Consider the following 9216-nt stretch of genomic DNA (forward strand, 5'->3'; position numbering starts at 1 on the left):
AGCCTTTACAAACTTGACCCTATCAAGATTCTCAATATCTTCATTCTCAAAATATTCTTCTAATTCATTGATCTAGTTGATCAACTCTCCTGGGTTAAGATTTCCTAAAAATGTGGGGACCTCAATCTTAGGTCTTTTCCCAATTTTGAAATGGCCCTGGAAAGCATTTCGTCCTCTTGGTTTGGAATCTTTCCTTCTACTTCTTGAGCATCATTTCCTTCTTTCAGTTCATCCTCTTACTGCAAGTTTTATACCTCTACAAATCTCTTCTTGTAGTGCTTGCACTTGTTTCTAGAGGTCTCTAACCTCACCTATCACAACTCTTGCTCTTCTACCACATTCCCTTCATGGAGACATTCTTGTGCTCTTTTTGTTCTAATTCAATCAATTTTACTTTATTTATTTTTCATGTTTCAACACCAATATTCATTTTTCTTTGAATTCTTTTTAAGTTGCATATTTCTCAAATAAATTTCTTAAGATATTTATAATTAAAAGAATTACCTTCTCTCATCATTATAATAATTATGCTTCTAATTTATCATAATCTAACCATGATTGTGGTTGTTATTCTAAAATATCATCATACCATCCTTCAAATTCATTTTCTTTTGTATCAGAAAGAACAATTTCCTCAAAACCCAAAGGATACTCTTTATCATATAAAAAATATTTAATTTCTTTTTTAATCCATATTCCTTTACCACTTGTGCCTTACCCTTGTATTTGACTTTATTCTATTTAGGAAACTTATTGGAAAAATTATCTCCCTTACAAATATAGCAAGTAGGCTTCTATGTCACATTTCTCTTGAATTTATCTTTCTTGTGAAAATAACCCTTTTTGCGTAAATAATTTCTCTTTCTTTGAAAACTTTCCCTTTCTATGAGAACATTTAGTACATGTCTAGTATAAAGCTATTTTTTTCTTGTCGTAATATTTTCTACAACCAAAAAACAAAGTCATTGTCTTAGACACAATAGGATAAATCAAGGGGTTTACCTTTTCATTTCATTGTGTTATTTGACCTAATTACAAACTTGTTCATCAGTCTTAGTTAAAAAATGAATCAACTAAAGAAATATACTCTCTCTTAAAGTCACATGTTCTATAAAAAGTATTTCCTTTTGTGGTAGTATTCTTCTAATCCTTCAAATCTTTTGGTAAAGGTCATGTACATGAGTTCATGATTTTTTTCTTGACCTAAATGGTATTTTAAAAAAAAGTTCTTCTACACAATACTGATTCAACTATTTTGGTTCATAATTTTTATTATTTATAAATCTATTGTAGGGCATTCTTTTAATTGAATTCGTTGTACCTAAAAATATCCTTATGATATGGGAACACACTTGATCTATGCCTCTACTAAGAAGTTCATTTTTATAAGTGTCATCTAGCTGATCATAGACTTTTGTTTTTTATCCTAGTAATTTAACTCAAGGCTTGTCTTATAGCATTTGGAAGTGATATAAATGGTTACCCATGCCATTATAATATCTATACTTCTCATATTTTTTGTTTCACCATAGTTGTCAAAATTAACAAAGAATGGTGTTAGCTATCCTTATAGTCTGAGGATTCCTATAAGATGTACTAGATCCATTTCCTTTACCATCACCTTAGACTATATGTATTATATCCCTTTGTTATTCCTCATGCATGGAATCTCTCATTGTTCTAGTGGTTGTATCTTTCTAGAATTGGTGCAATCAAACTAAAATTAAGAATTTTCCCCTCATGTTGGGATTTTAGATAGCTATCAAAACTAATAGGAAAATTCAATATTTTAATAGATTGAGTGGGTTGGATATTGATATTGGAAACTTGAGATCATATGTCACTTATGTCTTAATTTATTCAACTTGAGTTTTGAGGTGGATTTTGTTAAGATTGTGTTTTGTGAGTGTAGAGTTGTTTGGTTAATGTGTTGAGATAAAGTATCTTTAGATCATAGATCATAGAATTTGAGATGTTTTGATCAATTAAAGTGGGAAGGGCTTGAACCTATAAAAACCAAATTAACATCAAGTGTAAAAAAGACAACACAAAAAGATCACGAGTAGTGACCTTACCAAAGAATGATCATAGCTAGAACCAATAGCTACAACTAAAAAAAATCAAAAGATTTAAATTGAACCAAGCTGTGACAAAATGAAAAGCCCAACCAACTAAAAGGGTTATGAAATAGGCTAAATTGTCACTAGAAAAGCATGAAAATAAAAAATTTTCTAACCAAAATGAACATAGAAAACTAAACCAACCAAGCATTGCACCACACCAACCAGAAACCACCCAACAAAAACACTAGCATCAGGAATTGACACCAAAAAATGGAGGGACCCAAAACCATCATGAGGCACTATAGCATGAACCAATTTCCTACTTTCACAACTCTTTGACCTCATCCAACAAGAAGAACTTAGGGAAAATAATTTTGAACTTGTTAAACCCCTGAGAGGTCTCCTGCTGATGTTCTTCCTTTCTTGGATTCTCCTCCTTCCATTTCCTCTTTCTCACTCTTGTTAGCATGAATGCTGATGATTTTCCTATGAGGGAGTATCCTAGAATTTCTAGATAATTTTGGAGATTGTTAGCATGATTACATGTTTTATTCATGACAATGTTTGTCATTGATGTCAACATATTTGTTATTCTATGAAGATTGACAAGGAAATAAAAAAAGATTGAGGTCACTCAGTTTGAGGATTAAAGATGAGACTATTCACAGTTCAGGACATGTTTGACTAAGTGTCTTGTTTATGTGGTTAAGTGTACATGTTGAGATATACAGATAGATGGCATTTATTCAAGATTTATTGAAGATAAAATTTTGATAGAGTTCTTGAGAAGCAGTTACTATTGTTTTGATTCTATCTCCTAACATGGATATAATTTTGTTAAGTGTAGTTGTACAGAGGCATAAGACATGGTGAAGATGGTGTGGTTGATTGTGCTAAGTATGAGGTTCCACATGCGAAGGATTGTCAAGACCATGAGCTGAAAATGCTATGCAATTATGAAAATATGTAATGTAATGCATATTGTATTGTCTTAATGTGGTCCTATTGTAATTGTAAATCAAGAAAGGCTCAAGGTTAACTCAATAATTAGGTTGAGGACTTAGTATAAAGTAAAGTTATTTTCCTTGGTTGTAAGTATGGTATTGTGGTTTTTGTGCGTAATGCCAGTGAGAAAACTTGGATGTGAGATCTAGCGAACCCGATATTGAATATCTTGATATCAAAGAAGTGTTTAGTGTGCCTAAGGCATGATGAGCTAAAAAATAGACTATACTTTTCAAATAGGTTTCTATGGAGAGTTGTTTATTTGTATTATTTTGTAAAGGATAGTAATAAGGACAGTGGGAAAATGATCAGTTTAATAATGTTTCCCTTGAAACTATTTGGAAAGTAGGTCCTTTTGCCTTCCACAACTCCTAATAGGGTTGGAATCTCCTCAAAGGGATTCAAAGTCTCCTAATAGGGACTAATATCTACTAAATGTTATTCATTGACTCCTAACATGTCCATCCTCTTACAAGGAATTTATATATTAGTAAATCATTTCTAGGTAGCATCCCCACTGGGCTTTTCCCTTTGATCAAGAGTTTCCCTTGTTAAAAAATTTGAGGTTATTGTGTATGGTGATCTTTATATGGTTGTTTCACTTCTTGATTATATGTTTCAAAATTAATAAGGTTGAAAAAAGTTGTTTTAATTGATTCACACCCCCCCTAGTTATCTTGGTGGACTTTACTTTCTAACAACTCCCTCCTTGAGGTGTACCTTCAAACTCCCAATTTCCCCTTCCATCTTGATCTAGGCTTCAATACTATGGGAGGCTAGATTTTTAATTTGACCTCCTAGCTGAGCCTACTAATTCTTAATAGACACCAAGGCCTTTAGCACTTTGTTTGGCTCATCCTTATGGGGTACGTTGTTTTTGATATCCTCCACTTGTTCCTCTAGCTTCTCTCAATTATTGAGCTTGTCTCCTTGCTCTTGATCCACTTCCCACCAAACCCCATCCCTTTGGCTAGTTGTCTAGTCAACATAATTTCTATCCACTTCAACAATTGCCTCTAGTCATTTAATCTTTTTGCAGACTGTGTGCATTTGAAAGAGAAGTCACCTTGCTACTACTTTCAACCTATTGTAACAAAATCCATCTTCATAGAGTGGAGGGTTAGAGTGTTTGAATCAATTGATCCATCATCTTTTCTTGAAATAGGACAAGGAGAGGGCTCTCTAGACATTCGACGATCATGTAAGTAGCTTAAGTCCATCATGGAGGAGGGGGGTACATAATAGAAGTCAAGGAAAGAGAAGTTCAAAACTAGGACGAATTCTCTAGGGTCCAATCCATTTCAATGGCAAAGGAGTCTTTCTCTAAGTCCTTTGGAACTTCCGTGGTTTCATCTTTATTAGCATGGAGCTCATCTTTTTGTTCTTGGCTTTGCAGGGAGGTAGAGTCCCAACCTGAGAACCAGAGGAATTCTTGGGAGTAGCAAGAGTGTGGGATTGTCTCACCATGGAGGAAATGACCTTGAAAATTTGGTTGTTTAGCTTAGGGGCAAGGTTAGGGGAGGATTGAAGGGTCAAATATTAGTGGAACTCATAGAGTCTAAGTAAAAGGCCTTGATGTTTTGATAGGGAGTCTTTAAGTTTTCTTTTTACAATAGACAAAGAAATAAAGGAATAAATCCAATTAGGAAAAATAAATCTTTTATGTGGAAATGATTCAACGTATGAAATATGTGGGAGTGAAACCTTTTGTACCTACCTTCACAGGTGACCAATTGGATGAGAACCTTCACCAGAGCTTCCAAACCCCTTCCATCACCTCTTTGTTAAATCCATGATGCAATTTTGGGTTTTCCTCACCCAACTCCCTAAATCTCTCTAGAGCATCCTTGAAAGACATTTTTGTATTTCTCAGATTTCTTAACCCATTCCATGCTCAACCCAATGATGGTAGAGATGGACTCCAGAGTGATGAGAAATGTGACACAACCCACCATGACCTTCCCACCATCCCATGACTCCACAATCTTTTGTGAAAGTTTTAGATTTTAGCCCTTCATGCCCATGATATAATTTGTTAAACCACCCTTCTCAAGAATCTCCCAGAGCTCCTTATCATTCTAGTACTCTCCGATTTCATTAGGCTCAATCTGATATAAGGGTCTTCTCCCATCATTATGTTCAAATGAACGAAGCAAACACACACAATTCAAGAAATAACAAACCCACAAGCACCAAGAAAATCAAACTCAAGATTTTCTTTGCAGTAACGTTAAACTAAAAAACTAAAATGACATTCCAGCTCATAAAAATGCTTTGGCAAATGAACCCCATCAAGAGTAATAATGGAAATATCTTTAATACGTGATTTGGGAATGATAATGATAGATCACTTTGTACACCTCCACAAGGATGGACGGAGGGTCATCCCAAATTTTGAACCCATCCGTAAACTTGTCGATGCTTGCCAACCTATCCGTGCCATGATTAACCTCTTGATAGGTGTGTCTAAATGACACCTCCTCTAAGTTGCTTAACAGGTATTTAATTTTAACAATTATATCTCTACCATTTGATACAGTCAATGCCATGTCTTTTAAAATATTGATGATGTTTAAAGCATCCCCTTCGATGATTACCTTTCTCACATTTTGCTTAGTCAGCACTAGGACCCCATGGTAAAGGGTTAGGAGTTCGGCTACATAAGTAGTCTGAGCCCCATGCTGACCAAGTAAGCCTCCAGCACATCCCTTTTTGAGCTTCTCAAAAGGCCACCCGAATCACCTTGACCCAGGTTTCCCATAGAAGAACTAACTTTGAGATGTTGTTCATAGGCTTGTTATGTTGATTGCTGGACTTGAGCCATATTTCCTTGTTCATTTAAAATGTATGTATGTATGTATGTATCAATCTATCGATCGATCATAACAATATAAGATAAGACATGGATGGTATAGACAATGAATCAATATCCTAAATACATACTGAACACTACAGAAAAGACAGGATGATTTCAATCGTCTTCAATGTTTAAGAAGCATTATTAACCATCTATTGTTCAACCTAGATCGCTCACTTCAAATATGAAATGCCTTTGGCCTAACAACAATTGCATTTACGTTTTATATAAAATTTGACAAATATACTTTCTTTTGAAAGTTCATGATAGAAGAGATTAAAGAATCCTATACCTCTGGTCTCGAGATTGTCCTCGGATATGAGTGGAAAGACAACTCACACGGGCTTTGATTGAGAAAGCTACTTATTATATGATATACCTACCAATACTTTTCTGTTCTGTAGGATTTAAATAATTCTTCCTCTGCTGAATATTTGCTATCCATGCTGCGAGGAATACAATTTGTTTGCAAGTTAAAAGTGGAAAAACATCTATTCAGCACAACATATCATTCTCATAAATTGGCCACATGATTTCTATTCACTCATAATATCTTGGAAGCATATTGTTTCCTTCCCTACATTTTCCTTACATATATTGCAGCTCATTTATCCAATCTATTATAAGCTGCGGGCCATTATAAATCTCTGGTATTCCTTCCTCATAATCTTCAACTCTGAAATCAGATGGAACAGAATATTACAGTGTGTATTTGGCAGTTCGTTTAGAGTCAAAAAATTACTCCCCTTGAAAATCTCAGAGTTATGTGGGATTGAATGAAAAGCAGTGGGTTCTGAATTATCATCCAGAAGAGGCTTGCAAAGTGGTTTGGAGCGGCCATAATTACTTGTGATTGTGTAATTAGGTTTTGCTATTTGAGAGCCTCTCACAGGCTTAGGTTTAACAACTTCGTCATTTTCTTCTCCATTTGAACCAGCTGTAATTTCTTTTCTATTTTGAATTCTTGTGGAAGTTTCATGCTTCTTTCTGAGATGGGTGTTCCAGTAATTCTTTATTTCATTATCTGTTCTTCCCGGCAGCCTTCCTGCAATCAGAGACCACCTGCATATATACATATATCAAACACACAAATAAATTGATTCATATACATGTTTTAGAATGGAAATCAATAAAAATTTCACAACATTTCATTAACAAACCGGTTGCCAAGGAGACGATGTAATCTTATTATAAGTTCCTCTTCATCACTTGAAATGTTTCCACGCTTTATGTCTGGCCTGAGATAGTTCAACCAACGCAATCTGCAGCTCTTTCCATACCGATTCAAACCTGCAACCATCACTTCTCTAAGTTTTATAAACATTTAAAAAATATCATATATTCTACCCCAAAGATGATCATAGTTGGAAAATAATTATGATGAGAAGTCCTATCTGTTTGTAAAAGAGAAGTAGATAATACAATACCCTCCATAATAAAATTAACATCATATTGGTGTCGAGTAACTTCTGTAATTTTGCACGCTTTTTAGGAATTTTTATAGTTAAAAAATGATTCTTTTGGAGTTATCTAATTTAAATATTTTTGGATTGGATTCTTCTATCAGTCAGTAAGACTTCATTCATCCATGATAGTACCAATCTAAGAACTTTCAATCCATTTGACTTGAATATTTCTGGATTAGATCATGTGTCTTTTTATTCTATCATTCATAAGATTTTGAGAATCTATATCTCCATGTTTTTTATATTTCTGGATTATATCATGTCTATGTTTTTCTTTTCTATCATTCAAAAGATTTCCTCAATTCATATGGTATCATATTAGGAGCTTACACTCTATTAAGAGCTCACAGTCTATTATAATTTAAAGTTTTTGGATTAACTTGTATATAAGATTTCTTCTATATCGATACAATCTAACGGCTTAAACTTTCTGAACATTTATATTTAAAGTTTTTGGATTAACTTGTATATAAGATTTCTTCTATATCGATACAATCTAACGGCTTAAACTTTCTGAACATTTATATGTTCTTTAGAAATATATATGCAATCGATTAACTTTAATATTTCTGAATTAGACATATATTCTTGTGTCATCCATAAGAATTCCTCAATCCATATCAGTGCCAATTATCTAAGAGCTTAAACTGTCTACGCATTTATATATTCTTTGGGATTGTAATAGTTGAAGATCTGATTATTATTAACTTGAATATATCTACATTAAATTATTTTTAATTTTTTCTTTTTATCATTCTTGAAAATATTAGTTCTTTTGGTTCGTGGAAGATGACACCAATTGGTTTTTTCAAAATCTAGATTTTTTTTTTTTTTTAAAATTTCGTTTCAAAATTGGCAAAATGGAACTAGAATACTGCACTTCTAATTATTCAAAATCAAAACCTGGTTATGTTTTTTGAGGAATGTAAAAACAATAGATGGACTTCTTTTTGAAGTCTGCCTTCAACTCCAAGCTTAGGTATAAAAATGTGTCTTCACACTCATCTTCCTAGTGAAACAAAGGGTTCAAGTAAAATCCCAAAAGTAAGAATGCGGATTTGCAAAACCTTGATTTAGTTAAATAAAGATTTGTAGAAATCTAGATTTTTACAATTCCACAAATCAAACGAACCTAATATACTAAAATATGTTTACATATAAGACATGTATGAATTTGGTCCATAAAAATAAAGGTGATATCAGTATCAAGATAGGAAAAAACACCTTTTGTGACTTAATTGAGTGGGTTGATAAGAAAAAACAAAATGGAAAATTAGAAAGACTGTCATCACTGCAAACACAATTTAAGACTGAGATTTACCTGCTCTCTTGGGAAGAGATTTCCAACAACCGTTTCCATGAGTTCTAATGTACTCACTCAACGTCAAGTCCTCCATGGCTGTCCAAGTTCCTCGGTTGAGGCCCATCATTTCTAGGCTCCGCGGACTTCTAACCATTTTGGGTATTTTCAGCTTCAATGGCTTCCTATATATAGATAAAACATGATGTTGCTTGTTAGAGGACGTTAGTTCTAGCCATTCATAACCATGTGTATGAATGCTTTAGACTAAACATGGGTATTGATATTATATTGTTACAGACAATATTATTAATATTTAATGTTAATGTATAGGAACGTGGGCTCTCCACCAGATTGAACTACTAATATTTGATAAACTTGAATAAGAAAGAAGTGGTTGGCGATCAATATATTGTTGTAGACTAGCTTTCACAGAAAATAACGCTGAAACGAACTTGGGAAATTGATATTTTTATATGAATTCCTCTATATTTAATATTTCTCTCGAATGAGATTTGATGTGTG

At 33.5% G+C, this 9216-nt stretch overlaps 1 pseudogene; it reads right to left on the bottom strand.

The window, feature by feature from the left end:
* Window positions 1-6513: 6513 nt before the first annotated feature.
* On the bottom strand, window positions 6514-8848 carry LOC149551108 (transcription factor MYB123-like; annotated as a pseudogene).
* Window positions 8849-9216: the final 368 nt, after the last annotated feature.

The sequence above is a fragment of the Cupressus sempervirens genome, chromosome 6 (assembly GCF_028749045.1).
Source record: "Cupressus sempervirens isolate cs-2001-9-10 chromosome 6, ASM2874904v1, whole genome shotgun sequence".
NCBI classification, from domain to species: domain Eukaryota; kingdom Viridiplantae; phylum Streptophyta; class Pinopsida; order Cupressales; family Cupressaceae; genus Cupressus; species Cupressus sempervirens.